Here is a 23,396-nt window from a genome sequence, read left to right as displayed (position 1 = left end):
GCTCCTCAGAAAAAAATGCCCAAATGTGTTTGAGAAGAGATCTCAACAAACTCTCAGATTTGCCAAGACACCAAAGTCTGCAAACATTTTTCAAGATGAAATGATCTGCTATCCACGCGCATTTAATAGCTCTGTATTGCTGTACGTCAACAATTCTCTCATTTTTGTCCAAAGAATGAGGAACAACAGTTCAATGAAACATAAATGACTACTCCATCAAGTCTTCTGGGCTCCAAAAGAGCTTATTTTGCACACACATTGTTGTGGTGTGCGTTCTCTGAGAAGTCTGTTCACCAGTTTCCCGTTCCAGCTCACATTACCGCCCTCCAGATTCATGCATGTGTGGCATAATCTCCAAACTCTTTCCGTTCCCCTCACCACCGGCTACAAATCTCCTTCCCAGCAGCCTCCTCACTTCCCGAGAAATGTCTTCACACTGCCGCCTCTCAGAGGGAAAAAGACTGACCTTGACGACAAGTCCCCTCTCTTAAACGCAGATTACACCAAATCTTTCTCCAGCACACACGCTTCCAGAAATCCATTTTTCCACCTCTGATGGTTTTATATCTCAGTGGCAGCTATTCAACAGCACAGGACACTCAGATTACAGTCACATTTACTGTGAGGCAGCATAAACACTTCTTTATCTCATTAGGCATGCATGGATTCATGAACATGAATATTCAAATGTTCAAATGAATATTCACAAAGCCCAGCTCGGTTTCTCAACCTTTACTCTTTTCTTCTTTCTTCAGTCGCACACACACTAATCACATGCATAAACAGAGGGAAGCGGGTGTCTTTTGCTTGAGTTTTCCAACAATTACAATCAGTTCTTTCAGCAGAGATCTACAGCGGTTCCCAGCATGCATCAGCACCTTGTGTTTGCCACCCTGTATGTGTTAGGGGTTGAAATCAGTGCTGTTCTGATCTCATTTTTCTCTGATTGTAGACTAGCAGCAAAGTTCAGCTGCCAGAGAAAGCAGATATTTTAATAAATCACAGAAGAGCCATTGCACAGAAACCATCTGCCCATGTATGAATATTACCAGTCGATCCTGACAAGACTGTCCACATATTACTGACAGTAACATTAGCATAGTCTCACATGTGGTCTGGTCTGCTTATTTGTTCCAAGAATCGCCCACTAGCATGACTGACATGTAACACGAATAATTACAGCTTGTTTTTATACTCAATAGCCGTTTCTCAATGTCAAGGATACTTCCTTGGCAAGATTGATCCTTCCAAGTCATTTCCTACAGAGGCTAGGCGAGGCTCCTCTTTAGCATTCGGAGAACACGTAAATGGAACAGGCTAGCAAGTGCATGTCATTGCGTCATTACGTCACTGAAAAGGTCCACTTTTGGCGCTGCAAAAATTCAAAAAGTTGTGATGTACACTACCATTCAAAAGTTTGGGGTCAGTACGATTTTAAATGCTTTTAAAAGAATGCTCTTCTGCTAACAATGTTAAATTTCTTTGTACAACTTAACTAGTTATTTATAAAAGAAATGCTGGTGACGGCAACCAAGCTAACAATTTTTAAATGACAGGTCTGGTTCAGTTAGCCATCAATAACGTAATTTGTATATATTTGTATAATTTGTAATATCAATACGGTAGTAATTTGTACTGGCATTTAAACGTTAAACTTTACTTTTATGTACTACGGTTATAACAAATGTATGGTAACGTAAATACTTACATTTAAAAGCATATTGCCCCGTTATTGCTCCGACTCCGCTAACGTCTGACATTTTTAATTTTTTGAACAAGATAGCAAAGCTGGCGCATAGGATTGTGGGTGATTTGAGAGCGCGAAGGCTACACATATGCATCCTTTCCTGTGTATGGGATATTTTTCGAACGAAGGACTCAGACCTTGGTTGAAATTCTGAGGATCCTCGACATTGGAACAGTCCTTCGACGGATGTCGATGACGTAGAAATAACGGCTTCCGAGGATCCTTCCTTGACATTGAGAAACACCTAATGTCTACAGAAAATGGAATATATAGGTGTTCAAGCATGCATTTACTTACTATTAGGTGTTTCAAAAAAACATTGGATAGATGGATGGCGATGGATAGACTGTAATCTATATCTATCTAAGCCAAAAGCCTTAAATATAGTTTTTCATATCATCCAATCAACGTGGAGTCAATGGATTTCATATTGCTAGTTTGTTTCTTAAAATATACCAAGCAAAACGAAAGATCTCAGTTCATCGCATGCTTTCTCATATAATAACACAAAGAGTCTTCAGTTTGTCATATATGAGTCTAAGATCATCGGATAGCAGACTGTTATATGATTGAGCACAAGGTCATCACATGCTTCTCTCAATGGATACTCATCATATGTGAGAACACACACACACACACACACACACACACACACGGATATCTGTATATGGCCACACATGGCTATATCTAATATTAGAGCGAGAAGTAAGATATTATAATAGTAGAGTACAAATGACTAGGCTATATTATACTTTCATTTATATTCTGATTACTAAAAATATTTAATTAAATTATTTTACTGTACAAGTATATGTACAGGTATTGCCTTCATTGATATACATTTCCACCATAAATCATTAAATAATGAATACTTTGTAATTCCAAAAAACTTTATATTTAAATAAAGATTAAATTATTAAAATTATTAATACAAAAATAGATTGTCCTGTTTAGTCCTTATGGCAAAGTAGCAGTTAAACATATGATTTTATTTTATTTCAATAAATTTTTTATTATTGTTGTATTTATTTATGTATTAATTTACCTTGAATGCAGTTGCCAGTGTTTTAACGTAAATTTAACAGGATGTTTTTGTGGTGTAGGATCTGACAGAGTCGAGAGAAAATGGACATTGAGCTCAGAGACAGAAATTGAGCTCCCATCTTTTTCCCTGTTTTTGGAGAAAGAGATTCACACATGCAGAATCTAGCGTGTCCTTTGTCTTCAGTCATGCGAAATGCCGTCCGTCAGTTTTACTGCAGCCTGGTTTCCTCTCCGCACAGTCACGATAAATGATGGAGAACAGAAGCAAGTCGAGAAAAAAAAAAGAGAGAGAGAGAGAGAGATAGAGAGAGAGAGACAGAGAGAGAGAGACAGACAGAGAGAGAGAGACAGAGAGAGAGAGAGAGACAGAGAGAGAGAGAGACAGAGAGAGAGAGAGAGAGAGAGAGAGAGAGAGAGGGGGGGGGGGGGACGGGGGGGGGATGTAATGTTTCCGCACAGATACGGCTTTCAAATCCTGGCTTATGGGTTGGAATTCATACGCTATTATTCAAAATGACAAACCAAAATAATACAAGGTTCATTTATCCTTCTACTCTGGGCGGATCTTTTTTACCTCACGGTTTCTAGCAGCTACAGAGGTGCAAGAACAGGCTAGCATAAAGCAAGCTATTTTACAAGCAATTACTTTGAATTAGCCATTACAGCATGTTGGATCTAAAAGACTCAGACTCAGTCTTCGTAGCTAGACTTTTGACTATCAGCATGAATACAAGTCCACACTTCAGCCCATTCTGGTCACAAAAATTCACAGCCCGCTGTTTTCTCAGTGCACACTTTACATAATTAATTGCAAAATATAAATTGTCAATACAAGGTCTTTCAGGTACAATGCTGAAATTCGTTCTCACACACAACTAGATAGATAGATAGATAGACAGACAGACAGATAGATAGATAGTTAGATAATAGATAGATAGATAAATAGATAAATAGATAGATAATAGATAGATAGATAGATAGATAGATAGATAGATAGATACATAGATTAGAGATTAGATAGTTAGATAATAGATAGATAATAGATAGATAGATAAATAGATAGATAGATAGGAGATAGATAGATAGATAGATAGATAGATAGATACATAGATACATAGATAATAGATTAGATAATAGATAGATATTTAGATAATAGATGGATAATAGATAGATAGATAGATAGATAGATAGATAGATAGATAGATAGATAGATAGATAGATAGATTCATAGATAAATAGATACATAGATAATAGATTAGATAATAGATAGACAGAAAGAATAGTTCCGCAAACAATCCCACAATCCTCTCAAACTCAAATACTATGAAACTTTGAATAGCTTTCAAAGAGACAGGCAGACAGACAGACCCTGAATAACATAAAGCCAGCCAATCAGATTAGAGCCGGGCAGGTGATGCGTGAACGACCTGTGGGTGGTCAGTGGGCGTGTCGTCTGAAGCCGATACGTGTCAGTCGGAGTGTTTGTTCTGCTCTGGCTGGGTTAGTGGGTGCGGGACACATTTGGACTTCTCCTGGTGGCCCTTAACTTTCAGACAAACCCCTGTAAACTCCTACAGAAGCCGCTGTCTGTCAGAAATGCTGACATCACTCACAGACTGTCAACGCGGCACCTCTTTTATTCCAAAATCAACTCTATTTCTTTTCTGGCACATTGGCTTTAATATGATTTAAAGTGTAGCTGCAGGAGACGGCTGTATACTGAGGAAAAATACCATGCCAGCACTTACATAACATCACAGAAACACAAATCACTCGCTCTGCAGGAGAGGCTGAGTTGTACTCACGGGCAGTAAACGCTTCTCTGCTCTTTAGGACGGAGACTGGTTCACAGGGAATCGCACAGGAGATGGAGACACGTTCTCTCCCGGGTCCACATTCCCCTTTCTTAATGTCTCCTCAGTGGAAAATCCCACAAAAGATGAAACTACAATGAGAAAAACAAAGCAGAAGATAATATTTCAGACCTAATGGCACAATAGCACATGGGTGCTTTTTATTGGATTGTACCAAATTTGCCTCGGTGTATTTGAATATACATTTCATTTATTAGCCGCATTTGCTAAGCCAGCCATCACTATTGGTACTATTGCTCAAACTGAGGTTTTGAGATTTGAACTGGGTATTGAAATTTGAAACATATCTCAACCTGGACCCTACAGACATGATTGATATCTCAAATTAAAGGTGTGTTATTGTTACTTTCCAAAGTTATTGGACTTTGGCGTTTCTTCAAATATGCACACATTTTGTTACTGTGGACTTACAGTCTTAAAACACTTTTCACACTCTCATTAGCTTAATTTGTTTACTGAGAATGTCCTAATAGTGAATAAAAGAATTCTCCTGTGATGAATTGTCTTTTTTGTTTTGTTCCAAAAATGTTACAAATGTAATTTCACAATGGTGTTATTTCCATCAAATCTCAAATTACACATTAACAGCATATTAAACATGTTTAACAGCATTCAGTGCATGGTGGGAAAGCATTTTAAACATTTTTGGGTAACACTTTATTTTGATGGTCCCTTTTGAACATTCTATTGACTACAAGTAACGTTGCAACTACATGTCAACTTATACTAACCCCACCAGTCTACTAATACTCTACTAACACTCTAATGAGAGTTAGTACAGACATGTATGCAACGTTACTTATAGTCAACAGAACGGGTTAAAGGGACTCCCGTTTTTGTCACAACATGACTACTTTTCCTTCTTAAGGCTATTTCACACCTGGCATTTTAAATGCACAAAATTAAATAATGTTTTGGACAAAATTTCATCTTTTTGGAAATGATACACAATAAACATTCTGTTCACAAGTGATATTTACCTTCATTTTACTTTGTTTTCTTTACCTATAACATGTCTCACATTTATCTCAAACTCTGTTGTCTCCTACTTTTGGAAAAAATTTAGAGCTTTTTGGCCGTGTTCACACTTGTAGTTCAGTTTGCTTGGTTTGTTTGGTCCGGACCCAAAACAGCAACAAAAAAACATTTAGTCCTGATCAGCTTAGCGCTCACATTGGCATTTTAACACCGGACCTAAAGATACTGAACTTAAAGACATAGGGATATGTTCACAACCTGATTGGTCGGCTTTTATTACGTATATTTCAGTTTGTCACAGCCTTAGCAACTACACATACCACTCCTACCGCACAGCAACATGTTAAAACCGCTCTGAGCAACTTCACAACCACATAATGACCCAAAAACAGCAGACATAATAAAGTCCCTAAAGAAATATTCCTTTATTAACACATCCACCAAATTGAACTACATTACATGGTTGCGGCAGTTGTGACCGTTCCTCAAGGTTTAACAGCACTCAGTATATTTTAAATGAGACCTGCAGTATTATAACTCATAACCCTTTACGTTTGATTGGCTCCGTGAGCTTTCACCGTTACTGATTGCCTCCGCCGGGAGGGTCTCTTTGTCTCCTCTTGGCCACACAATTAGAGTTTTCCCATCTCTGATTGGTCGTGAGGTGCGACCGCAGGGCGTAATACAGGATTCTCACACACGCTGCGAGACCACCCTTCGTTTTCAGAGCCAATTTCCCACTGCGGCTTCATCTCCACCTGAATCCCACCAGTACACATCATCATAGACTCTTCCTGTATTACAGCATTGCACTAGGGTTTTTTTTAATAGCCCTGAATGTGCAGAATTTATAGAACACGAAGGCTTGTTTACTACAAATTGTCAAGATATCATTATATTCTCCACTGTGATTTAACTTCAAAAGACCAAAATGAAATATTCCACAAATGTATTTGCAATCTAAAGAGTTAGGCTCTCCAAAATAACAACTGAATGTTTTTTTTGTGAAACCAAAACACCTATTTAGCTTCACAAGCAACCAGTACAAGCCTGGACCTGGAAATTTATATTAAGTTCAAGAGGGCATCGATATCTCACCCTCAGCTGCTGAAAGTAAATCTCATAGCACTGAGAACTACAGCTTTCTTTTAGTAAACAAATAGCTGAAAACACTGTCTAACACTAAAGTAAATAAAAATACATGCTGCTTAAAAACAGAAAACTGTGTTAGCAAGACAGCAGTCACAGCCAAAATCATCTATAAAAAATAGCCTGACTGGGTTTGAGAGAACAAAAGCAGGACCGGATTAACCATATGGGCATTTGGGCACATACCAACTGGCACCACGTTCAGAAGGGCAACATGGAAGGACAGAAAAATGTGAAATCGATGGATAAACGCACGAAGCCCCGCACATGACATGCGGAGAAAAAATATATATCATGGCCACGAATAAAGAGATTGTTCCCTTGTTTTAGTAAATCATGGCCACGATTTACGAATTTGTTTCATTGTTTTAGTTTAATAGTGGCCACGAATTAAGAAATCTTTCCCACAACTTAATTTATTAATTAATAAATGAATTCCCTCGTTTTTAACTTTTTTTAACTTATTCGTTACCTCGTTTTGACTTAACAAAAACAAATTATTACAACACGGCCACGATTTAGTAAAAAGAGGGAACACGATCTTAGGGTACAAATTTCTCAATGACAGGAACGCTTTTCCTTTGCGTTTTTCGCATACAAACAAAAATGTTGTTAAAACAATCACGGATCTACGAAAACAACTAAAAACGCTGTATTCTGTTGCCAGGCCAGTAGTTGGCGATGTCACTTTGTAAGGAAACACAACGCATCTAGAAACTGAACACGTAATGAATGACAGTTTTCACAAATTCGCATTTTGTAGTTTACACGGAGACGATAACGGTATTGTTTTCAAAATCTTGCAAATTGTGTAAATGAACGGCCAAAACACATAACATCTTTTACGAACGGGCCACCTTAATTCATGGCCACAATTTTATACAACGAGGGAATGAATTAAAGGAATGAATTCTTAATTCATGGCCACTATATATTCCCCCATATCAAGTGCGGGGCTACGTATATTAACTTGTTGAGCTACAAAATTGATGTTGATAGCATATTAGCACAGTTTGAGTAAGTTCTATTTTATAAAGGCCCGTTCACACCAAGAATGATAACTATAAAGATAACTATATTAGTGTCCATACCAGCAGATGATATTATTCTGTTTATTCTAAAATGCGTATTTCTCTGTCACTTTAAATACTCAAGCTTGTTACAACAGATTCTGATTGGCTGTCAATGTTTTTATCGTTCATCAGCTGGATAAAATCGTTCTGAAAGTGATTCCAACAATATCGTTTCTCTGTGCCTTTTATTGTTACAGCTGTGGTGTGAACTCTGCTATTCTTTAAAGGAGAACTCCGGCGCAAAATGAACCTGTGGTATAATAACACATAGGTACCGAGTCGACTGTTCTCTGGGATTTGTTTTCATGATAATCGAGTGTAAAGAGCTTTATCTCTAAAAACTGTTTAGCTTATAACGCTAGTATATGGGGCATATAATAAGGCATATAATAGGGCATATAACTTTGTAAGTGTACAGACAGTTTAATAATAATATACTTTATAAAGACAGTACCATCGCGGAGCCATCTTTGGAAAACATTCTCGACGAGTCGAACCACGAACGCCGTGCTACGAGCTGAACTGTGACTTGGAATCTCACAATTTAGCTCACTTAGCACGCCGTTAGTGGTTCGACTGGTCGAGACTGTTTCCCAAAGATGGCTCTGCGATGGTACTGTCTTTATAAATTATATTATTATTAAACTGTCTGTACACTTACAAAGTTCTCAGTGCTTTGGTTTGTATGTAGAGACCCTCATTAAGCTACCGTGTAGGTGTGGGGCTATTTTGAGCCTTGTTAGTGGTATTAACTAGCGATCTCTTTTTACTTATTATATGCCCCATATACTAGCGTTATAAGCTAAACAGTTTTTAGAGATAAAACTCTTTACACTCGATTATCATGAAAACAAATCCCAGAGAACGGTCGACTCGGTACTAATGTGTTATTATACCACAGGTTCATTTTGCGCCGGAGTTCTCCTTTAATATTGTGAACAATTTTTTAGAACTATATATTTTATCGTCATCTTTATAGTTATCGTCCTTGGTGTGAAGGACTTTAACTCTAGAAGATAGATTAGTTGAAATTAGTAGTGTCTTTTTCTCAAGATGATAGTCATACAGCAAAGAAATATTTTTTTCCCCCAAATCTAGTATTAGATTAGCTATTTGTCACAGTCACCCACCAGTCACATGTCTTCCTTTGTTCTGTTTTCCCGTTTCTATGGTTACTGTCATTTAGTTCATCATCTGTTCCACCTGTGTCTAGTTAATCATCATCTGTGTGGTTTCTGTTAATCGGTGTTCATCAGTGTTTGTAGTTCCTTTCAGTTCAGCCAGTCTTGGTCCGTTCTCAGTTATAGTACGTGTGTGTGTGTTCATCCTGCCTGTTTGCACCCGTTGGAGTTATATATTATTAGTAAAAGTTTGTATTCGAGCTTTTTTGCCTCTTCGTCGTCTTCTGCCTAAACAAGACCGTGACACTATTTAGATAACCCAAATATATTTAGATTGGAAAACTATTTTAAAAATGGCCACAAATAAAAGGAAATATAAATAACTAAAACTTATATATATGCAAATACATTTTTTAAAATCTATATTAGCGATTTATGGGCATTTTTGTTATAAATATTTTGAAATATATCTCATTGCATAGTAGAAAACCTGAAATATTAAAAAGATATTTTATTTCTCTTTCAAGTGAAGACTAAATTTGACTCTTTAAAAGGAGCGTGAAAATTACAGCTCTGATTGGAGTCCAAAGAGAACAAAGGCTTTTGCTTTGCAATCAACCATTGGAGTCTGACAAAATAATTTATTTTTAAAGAAACAATTCTTCTTAAAGCCACAACAGAAGGACCTGGCCCGAAAATATTCTGCTCTCCACATCCTGATGTGGAAATGAACCTGTGACCCGCAATAAGATCAAAGAAGCAATTACTGACTCATAAATTTACTTGTTTGCTGTGCCGAAAAGTCGAGTGGCATGCTAAGAGCCAAACCATGATCTCTGGATATTGGAAAAGCAATCAAACGGAAGTCTAATTAATGAGCTTTTGAGTTATTGCTCAACTTGACACGAATCCTCACGGGAAAGGAGTTTAATCTAATGCTGAGATAAATCATAAACATTCTTACAGACAGAAAATGCTCTCTGATCAGTCGACACATAGACGATTAAACGCATCAGGATATCAGATGTTTTAGGAGTTGGAAATTAAAGCTCTTAAATTCTTCTTAGTCAGAATGCACGTGTGGCCAAATAACTTTTCGTGACGACAACCAAGAAGTCAAGATATCTTTAGCTAGAGCAGATGTCAAGATTTTCTATGAATAACAACTTAATTTAAGTCAACACTTTACAATAAGGTTCCATTTGTTAACATTAGTTAACTACACTGCCTGGCCAAATAAAAGTGGCTGTTGATTCAAATGCTTAAGACTCTATGATTGGATAATTTTTGCAGTGATTATTATGTTTCAAGCATGTTATATGTTTGGCAACAGTTCTTCTAACCCTAATTGATGGAGTGTCTAGCTTTTAATTTATTAAACAACCATGTAGGAAGACACAACATGATATTTCAGGATGACAATGTCAAGATTCCTCAGGCTCAAACTGTGAAAGAATGGTTGTGAGGAGCATGAAGAATCATTTTAACACATGAATCGTCTCTGAGTCCAGATCTTAAATTCACTGAAAGTCTTTGGGATGTGCTGGAGGAGACTTTACAGAGTGCTGGACTCTTGCATTGTCAATAAAAGATCTTGAAAAATGTATGCACCTCTTGATGGAAATAAATGTTGTGATGTTATTTCATAATTATCACAGCAATAATGATCCGATCATAGACTCTTAAGCATTTGTCTATTTAAATCCAGACAGCGACTTTTTTTTTTTTTTTGGCTGGGCAGTGTACTGTATATTGTTAACATGAACCAACAATGTAAAAAGCAGTTATTCATTTACAAATGCATTGTTGTATCTATTGTATCTGTTAATATTATTAAAGCTAAAATGAACTAACGTTGAACTATTTTTACTGAAGTTAACAAAGATTAATAAATACTGTAACAATTGTATTTCTCATTGTTAGTTAATCTTAGTTATTGCATGACCCAATGTTAACTAATGGAAACTTATGGTAAAGTTGCTTCCGAAGACTTGAAATATAATGCACGAGACGTTTGGACTAATTTTATGATGCTTATGAAAGTCCTACAAGGTTTGAAACGAGGGTGAGTAAATGATAACAAGAATATTAATTGCATGGTCCCTTTAAAAACACACGAACAGACACCCACCCACTGTAAACCCAACACATCCTCATTGATCTATTTGACTGGATCTCTTTTAATTACTTAACAGCATTACAGGCATTTCTGATCACCCAGCTGTCCCATGTGTCACGCACAGGGGAGAGTGATTACCCCACACCGAGCGCCATTCAGAGGCCGCTGGAATTAAATGGCACAATTGAGAGTTACGCCGCAATATTTCGGCTTTCCACTGCAAATGAGATCCTGTTAAAATACTGGGGAGAATTTAATTCCCCATCATTCCAGTTAATGGCCGCCGGCATTTTGTGGTAGGGCACATATGAGAATTACTCCATTCTTCTTCCGCAGTTACGGCCATCTATCAGTCCAAGCATAATTATTCCCTGGGTGCCAGAAAGCTGACAGGCCTATTGCCTGTTCACTCTCCATACAATGGAGTCTAATCTCGCCAGTGAGATGTGTGGCAATGTGGACCTCAGAATCTGGCACACATGAATAGAATGGGGCGGGACTGGAGGCGGGGCTTACAGACAATCAGGGGATTGTTGATTGGACTGTCAGGCTATGTGGGTGAAAGCTTACTATTAAGAGTTCTCATTCATCTCAATGATGCTCAGTGCTCAGCTATCACCTGAGCTGTAAATGTGGCTAAAAGCCCTGATATACTGCTATGACCTCATTTGAACAAAATCAGGCCAAAATCAAGTTTGTTTGGAGCTCGTATTGGGAGTTCGAAACAGCTTGCCAAAGCGAACATTCCGGAAAAGTTTGCTATGGCTGGTAAACACCTTTGTACTACCATTGGTTCGCGGCGATTACATAATAGGTAGGTGTGCTCAGAGGCTCCGCCTTCTTTCTGCTTTCTTTGAGGCTCCTTCGCTGGTCGCGTTTTTCGAACTTCGTTTTACCCCTAAATGAAAAAAAAAAGTACTTTGCCGTGAGTATATCGGTGCCTTAATTAGTCTGGAAACACAGGAAATAATGTCATGTAACACTGATTGGCGAATAACACAATCCCAAGCACTTTAGTATCGACTATCCTGCGTTGAGACGTCAAAAGCAGTAGACAGGGGAAAAGTCCATTTCATGTATTTAAGGGCCCTCGAAGATTTGTACCAAACCTATTAAAAACTTTTTAAAAAAAAGTAATCCTTTGAAATGTTTCCTTTGCATCTAACCGTTTAAGTACCATCCATCCATCCATCCTTTAAACTACTGAAAAGCTTCCTGAAACCTACTGAAAACCTTTTAAAACTATTTCAATTTTAAATTCCTATTTCAAACTATTTTAATATTTCTGACTAGGCTTTCTCAAGCCAACATGAAAGATTGTCCAAAAACTTTACTATTTATTTTATTACATTACATTATTTTATTTATTGCAAGCATTTTGAATGGCTAAAACAAGCAGAAGCAAGGTACTGAAAACAGCCAGACAGGGATGAAATGATTGGGACGGGCTATGGGCGGGGCTTAGCGCTGAAGCAGGGGCTGGTGGGCGGAGCTAAGAGTCAAGGAAGTGTGAGTAACAACAGCAGCGTGTCTGAAGGCAGAACTCGCTGGCCTCTTGCCCTCCTCCAGGCAGAAACATTTCTATTCACAGCTGACTTCAACTCCCTCTGAACACCTGCCTTAGCGTGGCCGTGTTCAGGGGAAAAATGACATCCTCTACAGTTACCGAAAAACTTTAAAATCTTTCTCCTTGACAGGAGCCCTGCTGTGCTCTTTGCTCTCACGCGCGTCTGTTTGAAGGTTCACATTTTAGATTCTCAAAGGGCATTTATTGTGTGTGACACCTTTTCAAAGATTCTGTCAAGATTCTCTGTCAGAGTATTTTACATGAAATACATTTCTATAAGACTTGATCAAACTCACCACTGCAATGACGCTGCAAATGAATCTATTAAAGAGAAGACAGATGATTCAGGAACTCTATTTTCAAACATTAGTTTACTAAAGAAGGGTGTTTTCACATTAGAGCTATATGTGTGGAAGCCATTTCACCTTCACCCAATTTTAAAAAACGTTTTCAAACCAACCAAATTCTGCAGTTCGGTTTTAACCCTTAAAAAGTATATGATGCTAAATCAGTAAATAAATTGTTCAATCTATAGATTCTGAATGCGAGATTAGTTTAAGTGAATCAGTTTGTTCAACTTAATTGAAATTGATTGTCTGATGCATTTAAGAAAATCGATTCGTTCAGGTGCAATATGTAACATTTCAATGTCTAATTTATTTGAGTGAATCAATTAGTTCAAACCGAAATGATTAACTGGAACTTCTCACAAAAATCAGTGTGTGGCATTTTGCCTTTTTTAAATAGCAAAGTATTCAGTAAATACATTTTAATTAGTGCAAATGTACCTGTTTGAATTTAACTACAAAATTATGATCAGCTTGGCAAACTACAGTTTTAAAGCAGTTTCCTCAGCAGTGTCACAAATCTTTTTTTTTGTTGACGATGTTCAGATGAAAATACATAAAAAAGACTCAGGGAAAATATCTGAAATCAACAAAACTATTTTTTCCATTCTTACAGTAATCATACTTCAGATTTATTCCTGTACGGAAGTGATTTCTGGTAATTTACTTGTACCAAGAGTCTGATTTTGACAGTATTAACAAATGGAACATGGAGTTCTGCTCTAGAGCTGAACACAATAGACACAGTGTTTCCTGACGCTGTAGCAGTAAAGCAGCGGTAATGAGTTCTAATGTGATGGAGACATGAATCGAAACCTCGCACTAGGCCACGCAAAACACGTGCCCAACAGTGGGCAGAGAAATAACCATTACTTGCAATCCAACCAGCAGTGATGAGTGATGATTGAATTTAGTTTGTTCTAGATTTAGTTTTAATGTGTAAAGAATGTGATGTGTCACATTGAACTTTATGTGGATGTTTATATCAGTTATATAGAGGCCTTCAAGAGCTCAATTGTATCTATGTGCAACTGTAATAAAGCACATTTTTCTAAATGAAAACTGCTACAAATGTAGGAGACAGAAATAGTATTCGAGTGGATGTATATATATATATACACTCACCTAAAGGATTATTAGGAACACCTGTTCAATTTCTCATTACTGCAATTATCTAATCAACTAATCACATGGCAGTTGCTTCAATGCATTTAGGGGTGTGGTCCTGGTCAAGACAGTCTCCTGAACTCCAAACTGAATGTCAGAATGGGAAAGAAAGGTGATTTAAGCAATTTTGAGCGTGGCATGGTTGTTGGTGCCAGACGGGCCGGTCTGAGTATTTCACAATCTGCTCAATTACTGGGATTTTCACGGACAACCATTTCTAGGGTTTACAAAGAATTGTGTGAAAAGGGAAAAACATCCAGTATGCGGCAGTCCTGTGGGCGAAAATGCCTTGTTGATGTTAGAGGTCAGAGGAGAATGGGCCGACTGATTCAAGCTGATAGAAGAGAAACTTTGACTGAAATAACCACTCGTTACAACCCCACCGGGTACCACTCATCTCCACAACAAATAGGACTAAGAGGCTACAATTTGCAAGAGCTCCCAAAATTGGACAGTTGAAGACTGGAAATATGATGCCTGGTCTGATGAGTCTCGATTTCTGTAGAGACATTCAGATGGTAGAGTCAGAATTGGGCGTAAACAGAATGAGAACATGGATCCATCATGCCTTGTTACCACTGTGCAGGCTGGTGGTGGTGGTGTAATGGTGTGGGGGATGTTTTCTTGGCACACTTTAGGCCCCTTAGTGCCAATTGGGCATCGTTTGCCACGGTCTCCCTGAGCATTGTTTCTGACCATGTCCATCCCTTTATGGCCACCATGTACCCATCCTCTGATGGCTACTTCCAGCAGGATAATGCACCATGTCACAAAGCTCGAATCATTTCAAATTGGTTTCTTGAACATAAAAATGAGTTCACTGTACTAAAATGGCCCCACAGTTACCAGATCTCAACCCAATAGAGCATCTTTGGGATGTGGTGGAATGGGAGTTTCGTGCCCTGGATGTGCATCCCACAAATCTCCATCAACTGCAAGATGCTATCCTATCAATATGGGCCAACATTTCTAAAGAATGCTTTCAGCACCTTGTTGAATCAATGCCACGTAGAATTAAGGCAGTTCTGAAGGCGAAAGGGGGCCAAAAACAGTATTAGTATGGTGTTCCTAATAATCCTTTAGGTGAGTGTATATATATATATAGTCTCACTTTATATTAAGTGGCTTTACAAAGTACTTATTGTGTTGATGTTGTATTGTAAAACACGTTTTCTGCTATTGAGGAGTGATACGGATAAGGTTAGGGGCTGGTGTGGTGGTATGGGAAGGTTTAAAGGTGCAGTGTGTGATTTTTAGCGACATCTAGCGGTTCGGCTGCGAGTTGCACTGAGGGCTCAGGCTCACCCCTCCCTTTCCAAGAAGCTACGGTGCCTGAAACTGGACAAACATATCGTCGTCTGAGACAGCAGAGAATAGCCAGAGTAAGCCAAGAGTGTGTAACATTGTCACTTTTTCTGTACCACAGTCCATTTTAAACCACATCATGAATAAAGTTTACAAAGCCATAGTCAGGTGAGGATCAAGGGTCTTAATATATAATATAATAATAGTAATCAGCTGATTGTCTCACAAACGTAACCAGCACATTTCCCCCCACATAGCAAACCCATAATACAGCGAGGGAGAAGAACCACATGGAACTATGCAACTATATTTTGTTTCTAACAGGAAAGTAAACGTTTAGCTGGCTCAATATGAGCTGTTACTGTGGCTGAGCTGGTTAAAGCATAAAGCCTTGTTTAAACTCGACGCGTCCGCATGAGCTCAAAGGTACGTGCGGCAAAAATGGCATGATTGTAACAGCGCACGCGCCTCCGCATCACCTAGACACCATTTACTACAAACAATAGGCTTTTTTTCTCTGATTTTGAAAACTCTTCGCGATCGACTTAAAATGCTTCCAAGGTCGACGGGTTGGTGATTCCTGTAACGTTACTGTTTTACGGTCAATGACAAGAGTACTAATCAGCTGTCTCACGAACGTGCAGCACATTTATCCCCACATAGCAAAGCCATAACACAGCGAGGGAGAAGAACTAAGTTACATGAAACAATCCAACTACAAATTTTACACCACTGACAAGGGAAAAGTCACTACTCACGGTGTTTATGGCTAGCTTCCAGCTTTCTGCTGCTTCTCTTTCAAGGTTGTGACGAAACACGCTCTGTAGCGCTGTTTGTTCGCTGTCGGCTACGGTAGAAACATGACGTCACAATATGTCGACCTTCATAGAAGGGGATTCCCGCGGTTATGTAGATATAAATGTCTCATTCTAAGGTAATAAAAACATTACGGTTTATTAAGTAAGTTCTTTAAACACCACTGACAACATAGTTATGGATGTCATATTGCATTTCTGTTAATAGATACTCAAATTTTTTACACATTGCACCTTTAAGTAAGTGTAAGGGAAGGGTCAACAGTGTAATTACAAATGTAATTACATACATTAATTACAGCTGTAATTACACGCAGGTATTTTCAAAATATAAGTACAATGTAAAAACATGTATGTACAGAATAAGTCCATTGTATCAAATTATTAATTTCAATGTAAGTACATAGTAACTATAACCACTTAATATAAAGTGGGACCATATATATATATATATATTTATTATATACATATATATACATAAATACATATAAATATATATAGATACATATAGATAGATATATAGATAGAGAAGCGAGAGAGAAAATCTCTCTTAAAATAATTATATATATAAGCTATAAGATAATATAGCCTATAAGAGAGACACCAACTTTCTATATATATACACATATAAAGGTACATAGAACGTAAAAGAAAATACACATACAAAATTTTGCGAAAGTTGTGCTTTAAACATTTGCTGAGAATACTGAGAATTTCAGACAGGCAGGTACAATCAATTGTGCTTTCGTAAATCCAATTCACTGAATTCATTGAGTTCAAACTCACCCAGCTCTTTCCACACCATTTAAGGCAAATCTTATGGCTTTCTATCCATCAAATGGTCTATCAAAGCTTTCTCTAGCATATAAACGGCCCTATTCAACCAACAGCAACTAATCAAATACTCAGCTGGGCTTCCGCTTAAACTTGAGATGTTTTATCAAATCCGTAGACCAGCCACCGACTGTCTCAGTTCATGAGACCTCAGGTCTAAAACTAGCTGTGTTTTCCGGTAGAATATCACGACACCTAATGACATTTTTAATTTCCAATTTATAATTCAGAATTCTTGTGGCATAGAACATTAAAAGTACTTCTGTTTTTTAATGGCAACTGGCCTTGATGACTTATTCATTAAAGAAAACGACGGCATAAGAGACGGAAGCGCCTGAATACCCAAAAAACTTTGGGGTATTCTTTAAACTTTAAAAAGTGCTTGTAATCTGATGACCTCAGATTCTGAATCTTCTCTACACTTCCACTGTGAAAAAAAAACCCCTTCAGCAGACGTCTGGATAACAAGATCTTCGATTTAAAGTGTGCAATCAGGGTGTGAGAAATCTTTTACTTCAAGCCATGGGGAAAAACGGGAAACAAACAGCAGATCTGTGCACAGTGTGTAGGAGCAAGTTTTATTTAACTGGACCAGCATGACAAATCTTTCCAGTCCAGTTCAGTGTCCAGTCATACGGTTTTAATTCCTTTAGAGTGTGTGTGTTTAGGAGTGTGTATTGAGTCGTCATAAATCTGGTTGTGTCGACGACACAACCTTCACTGCTGACCGCAGATAAGCAGAACATTTGAGCTGAGGGGAATGAAACCAAGGCCCTGTTTACACCTGGTATTAAGATGCGTTTTGGTGGATTGGATCATAAGTAGACGAGGCAGAAACATTCCCGTTTACACCTGGTGTTATAATTCGTCTCTTTTGCCCACTTTCGACCACTTCTGTCCTGATTTCTTCGAGGGGAGGGTCTATAGGCGGGTAAATGTATGTTTTTTTCAGATTTTTCAATCTAATGGACGAAATAAGCTTGCGCAATTTGCATATAAACTAGGGGTGCAACGGTTCAAATAGCTCACGGTTCGGTTTGTATCACGGTTTTAGGGTCACGGTTTTAGTATGGTTCGGTATGTGCTATGTTCAGGGAAAAAAAGACTACTGTCAAATAAAATAAATAAAATAAGAACAAATAATCTAACCAAAACTACAAATAAATACAATAGAGCAAAGATACTAATAAAATAAACTATGCTTTTCAGGTAGGTCTAACATTAGTTTTCAGTTACAGAAATTGAATAAAATAATCAAATGTAAAATAACATTGCATATCTGACGGTATAAATGAAAGATTAATCCTTATTAAAGTTACAAACGCTATTCAATTCAGAGCTGATTCAGTAGACCTACACTGATACTGTGAGTTGTCTTGACCGTATAAGTTCACTTAAGGCATAACAGTATATGTCTGCTAGGATACTGATACGGACATGTTGACATACTTTTTGTTTGAATTTGTCCATTCATGTGCAAGACATCTCACAGCGCGCGCAAGTTCTCTTTCGCGTCTTGCTCTTGAATATTTACATTGGCAAAGCTTAAATGAGTTTAGTTTTAAACACTGATAATAACGTGTGCAGTTCAGGTCTCGCCTGCACTTGCGCGCTTTCAACTCCCGGGTGGTGATGACGGGAAAAATCGGGTCTATTGGAGACATCCAACAGATTTCTTAGGCGTGCTGAAAGAACACCACAAACACAGTGTAATCACCATGGGAAAATCTTAGAGTAAAACTGGGAGCTGTGAAAAATATGATACACGGGTGTTTTGCCAGATGAGAAGTTTATTTATGCATCATATTTTTACTCTTTTAATTCCTTTTATAACTGTAACAACTTTATATATCTTTTTATTCCTTTTATAACTGTTTTAATTTCCCTTGCTTTTATTTTGTGATTATTTTAATTCCTTACTGTGTAAAGCCATAGTGTAGGAAATGTGCTATATAAATAAACTTACCTTGCCTTGCCTAGATGGTTCAAACACTAAAGTCACTTTACGTGTCTTGATTGATCAGATTGCTATACACTTGTAAAAGTAAAAAGTAAAAGTTGATGCTTAATGAGTAATCATGTTAAAGTAAGCAAATGTTTATGAACGTGACCTGAACTGTTAACTAAATTCCCACTCAACAGAATATTTTGAGTCCACATTTGTTCTGATCTCTAGAATTCTTAGACAGTTGACTCGGGTCTAAGACTAGTTTAGTTTAGTCTTACATATATTTTTCTTCAAGACTGTTAATTTCTTTGTTATATCAGTTGAATAAAAATGTAGATTGGTCTAATTTGATACCAATTTTTTTTACTGATTACCCCTAACTAGTTGGTCAAATTAGTTCTTAAGACACAGTCTTAACATAGCCAACATAATGGCTATGTTTATGCAACTGGCCCCTGTTCTCAATTCTAAAATGTGGAAACAACTAAGTACAGATTCTTTTGGAACTCTAAAATACCCAAATGTTTCAATCTGGATTCATTCTGAAAACTACAATTTCTCCAATGGTTGATTCTACATCTGTTCTGAACCATGTACTCCAACACCTAGGTCTGGATTTCCTTCTGCACTCTCTCTTTGAAATCTCTCCTGAACTCTAGAACTGTAAAATTCTCAGATAGCTGGTTCTAACCCTAGTATTAACAAAAATATTAAGCCTAGATCCATTCAGTACTCTAGGTTCATTCATAGATTCATTCATTGTCTCTAGATTAAATTTAAAGTCTAGAATTCTCGGACAACTTAGTTAGTCCGATATAATCAGAACTGTAGAATTTCAAGAACGTTCAACTCAAGATTCATTCAGGACTTTTAGAGTTCCTAGACACTGATGGATTAAAACACATTCAGATTCACACTCACAGGAATGGCTTTCCAGAGCCTCAGATTGCCTGTGAGCACACACACAAAAAAATAAATTCATCCCATCCCTGAATGATTAATAAGGCCAGAAGATATTTTATAACAAATGCAGCGATTCTGAGGACTGAGTTGTGCTCAGCAGCAGATGGCACGGGTTGCTGAAGGTTTTTAGCATGAATATGAACAATAAAAATGCTTAAAGAAGGACTTTAACTCCACTCGCCAGCAGAACGCACTGAGAGTACAGCAAAGTGGCTTTTTCCTCTTTCCTTCAGACGAATGAGCAGTTAGAATGAAACGACTCATTTGGCTAATCAAGAATGAGAGAGGAGAATTAGAGGAGAATGGAAGCCCCAAGAACCTCCTTCATCAAAGTCCAGTTTGCACCATGAAACCATGGAAATTATTAGCCAAACTCATACTGACTTTCTGAAAGAAAAAATAGCAAATAAAACCATATTATAATGTCATGTTTAGATAAATTAAACATAAAGGTGTTTATAAAAATATGTATAATCTATATGTAAACTGTTATACGCTTCATGATTGTCTGTAGCTGATGTAGCTCTCCGAGTTGAAAATTAAATGGTAGTTGAGGTCAGACTAACATAAATCTCATATTTCATTTGATTATGATATGATTTGAATCTGTGTTTGAACAGAAGCTCAGTAGTGAATCGTTGCTGTATGAATACCCTTATCGATGCCCTGGAAGTGAAGACTGAGGATTGTGAGCCGTAAAGGGCCGGCAGCGCTGACAGCGGGCAAATAACGGCTCAGTCCAGCCATCACCCCCCGAGATAAGAGCTGCCATTCAGAGAGACTGACATACCAAAGAGTGCGAGTTCAGCCATTCTAGTGCCCTCAGTCGCACAAAAGACTTCATTTATCATTCTTAACGCTCTTAACAACCTTTAGACCGGTGGATCAGGACGCGTCTGGAGGACGTTTCGCTAAGAACTACAGACAAACCTCATGAAAGTAGTGCAACTTCATTTTTAAACAAGCAAATATTTTTGTAAGTGGCATTGAAATGGCTAAAGCATCCAATTTAAGAAAAAATAATAAAATATAAAATCCTAATATTAATATAATAATGATAAGAACAATAATAATAATAATTAGTTATAAAATATAAATAATTATAATTATTATGAAAATAAAATCTAAAAATATTAATTTGATTTAAAATGTAATGATGTAATATAATATAATTATCGTGAAAAAATTAAGTCGTGACAACGAGAAAAAAGCTTTTGTTATGTCAGGATCACAAGAAAATTAAGTTGAATTCACGAGAAAACAACTTGTTGTGTCGAGATCACGAGAAAGAAAAACAATAATAATACATGGCCTCTTAGGGCTTCCGTAATAATATAATATAATATAATATAATATAATATAATATAATATAATATAATATAATATAATATAATATAATTAATATAATATAATATAATATAATATAATATAATAAACACTTGTTTAATTTGAATTAGTTGGCATATCTAGTATATATTCATTAGACTTACAAGCCTAAAAATCTGAAGCAGCTTGTGAGTTTGTGTTTGTAATAGTGTATGTAAGTGTTTTAAAAACGGTAATTTAGGGTCGTGCTTGATCTGAGACTCTCGTTTTGTGCTGAATGGTTGTAAGACACAAAATAGCTCTAAAACGCCTTTTAGATGCGCTGCATGAACATGTACCAGCCACACACAGTGTTTTTCAAGCACACAGACAAACGAAGGGCTGAAGAGCCGAGAGATCAGCTGCGAAATGTTCTTTTTTTCACCTAAATGTCCTTCAGAACACAGCGGCTTTCAACACCACCGCAGCAGGAAAGCGATTGCAGAGTCTGCGTCAAATCAGAACATTCATTCATCACAAGCCGCGATGCTGAACACCCCGCTCTGCTCTTAACTTTCAGAAAGACAGAGAGAAATACAACCAACATCTCCACAATCACAAACAAGAGCAGCAACACACACCAGCGTGGGGCAGTCATAGCCTAATGGTTAGAGAGTCAGACTGGTCACCTAAAGGTTCCAGGTTCGAATCTCAATATCATCAGGATATGACTGACCCAATTGCTTCCCGGGCACCACAGCAAATGTCAGTGGTTTACAGTATGTGTGTTCACTAGTCACTACTCCTAATATGTGTGCCCTTACTTGGATGGGTTAAATGCAGAAGACAAATTAGTATGGGTTACCATCGGGGCTTGACATTAACACCCCTTCAAATGCGTGTACAGTAACAGTGAAGTGTAACGCAGTCACTCCTACTAGCCACTTTGGCAGGTTGAATTTTATATACTGTATATACATTTTTCAATTGTATCCTTTTTAAAAGGGTATCTGAACTAATAAACTAAGTGAAATGTAGTGTTGCCAAAGATTTTTTTTATACATACTGATACTAAAATATCTGAAACGCTTCCAATACTCATTTTCCGCAAAACAGATACACGATACCAGCTGCTCTTTCTCTCTCTCATCTCTCCGACAGCGAGTGACACACAAACCCGCCTCTCCTCACTCACTCGCTTCATTTGCTCGGATTAATATTGTTGGTGGTACAGGGCTTGAATTTCAGAGTGTGATAACGCATAATTTTACACATTCCCACAGATTTTATGCTCACACCCAAAGTGTGCGCAAATAAAGCCGTCTCTCAGTACTACATTGAGTTCGTTTTCGCTGCTCATTGCGCTTAAACAGTCAAATACACACAAAATAATGTAAAAATGCCACTCTTGGCAAGTATTCGTGTAAACACCGTTAGGTACACGTGTAATGTTTTAAGTGAACGTAAACAGTTGAGAAAGAAAACGCTTGTGTAATAGTATAATGCATCCGTGCATCGGGTCTTAAAGTGATAGCAGCCTAATAAACCTGCTGGCAAGTTAAGAGATAACATTAAAAATCTCTATATGGCAGTTTTCCCCAAGGTATCGATGTCAAAATTGTGGCCAGTGAAAATGCTGAGTGGCTAGTAACTAGTAAAATGTCAAGCCCTGGTTACCATACCACACTTTTCACTTCACTTTCACAGAAGAATATTTAGATCTTCTGCCATATAACTGCTCATTACAAACAAATACATGTAAAAAAGCATAACCAAAATCATTTATTCACCATCATGTTGTTTCAATCCTGTATGATGGAACTCAAAAGGTGGATATTTGAAGATATCCTAGTCACTCTTTTTTATTATAATTAAAGTGAACCGGAGCTGTCAATGCTAAATAATCTACATAAAAGTATTCTATATAAATTGTACACAACATCTCAAGACTTGGAAGTAATACGAAGATTTAAGTCATAGAAAATCTTGAAATCTGCTCTTGCTCTCCTCGGCATGTTCATGAAAAAAGTAGCGATGTCT

At 37.4% G+C, this 23,396-nt stretch overlaps 1 protein-coding gene across 7 annotated transcripts in view; it reads right to left on the bottom strand.

Moving 5' to 3' along the window:
- Positions 1–23,396, bottom strand: part of lingo1a (leucine rich repeat and Ig domain containing 1a) — a 107,265-nt gene that overhangs the window by 34,276 nt on the left and 49,593 nt on the right. For 6 of the 7 annotated variants that reach the window (XM_077210252.1, XM_077210257.1, XM_077210253.1 and 3 more), the window contains one exon: positions 4,597–4,736. The gene's annotated coding sequence lies outside the window, so the exon portion shown is untranslated. Of the gene's footprint in view, positions 1–4,596; positions 4,737–6,221; positions 6,392–23,396 lie in introns of those variants that run through there. The other variant, XM_077210260.1, reaches the window with a different exon arrangement.

The sequence above is a fragment of the Siphateles boraxobius genome, unplaced genomic scaffold (assembly GCF_051911475.1).
Source record: "Siphateles boraxobius isolate OS27281-9 unplaced genomic scaffold, OSU_SipBor_1 65, whole genome shotgun sequence".
Lineage (NCBI taxonomy): Eukaryota > Metazoa > Chordata > Actinopteri > Cypriniformes > Leuciscidae > Siphateles > Siphateles boraxobius.
The sequence above is the reverse complement of the archived record's forward strand: the minus strand, read 5'-3'. Positions and strand labels throughout refer to the sequence as shown.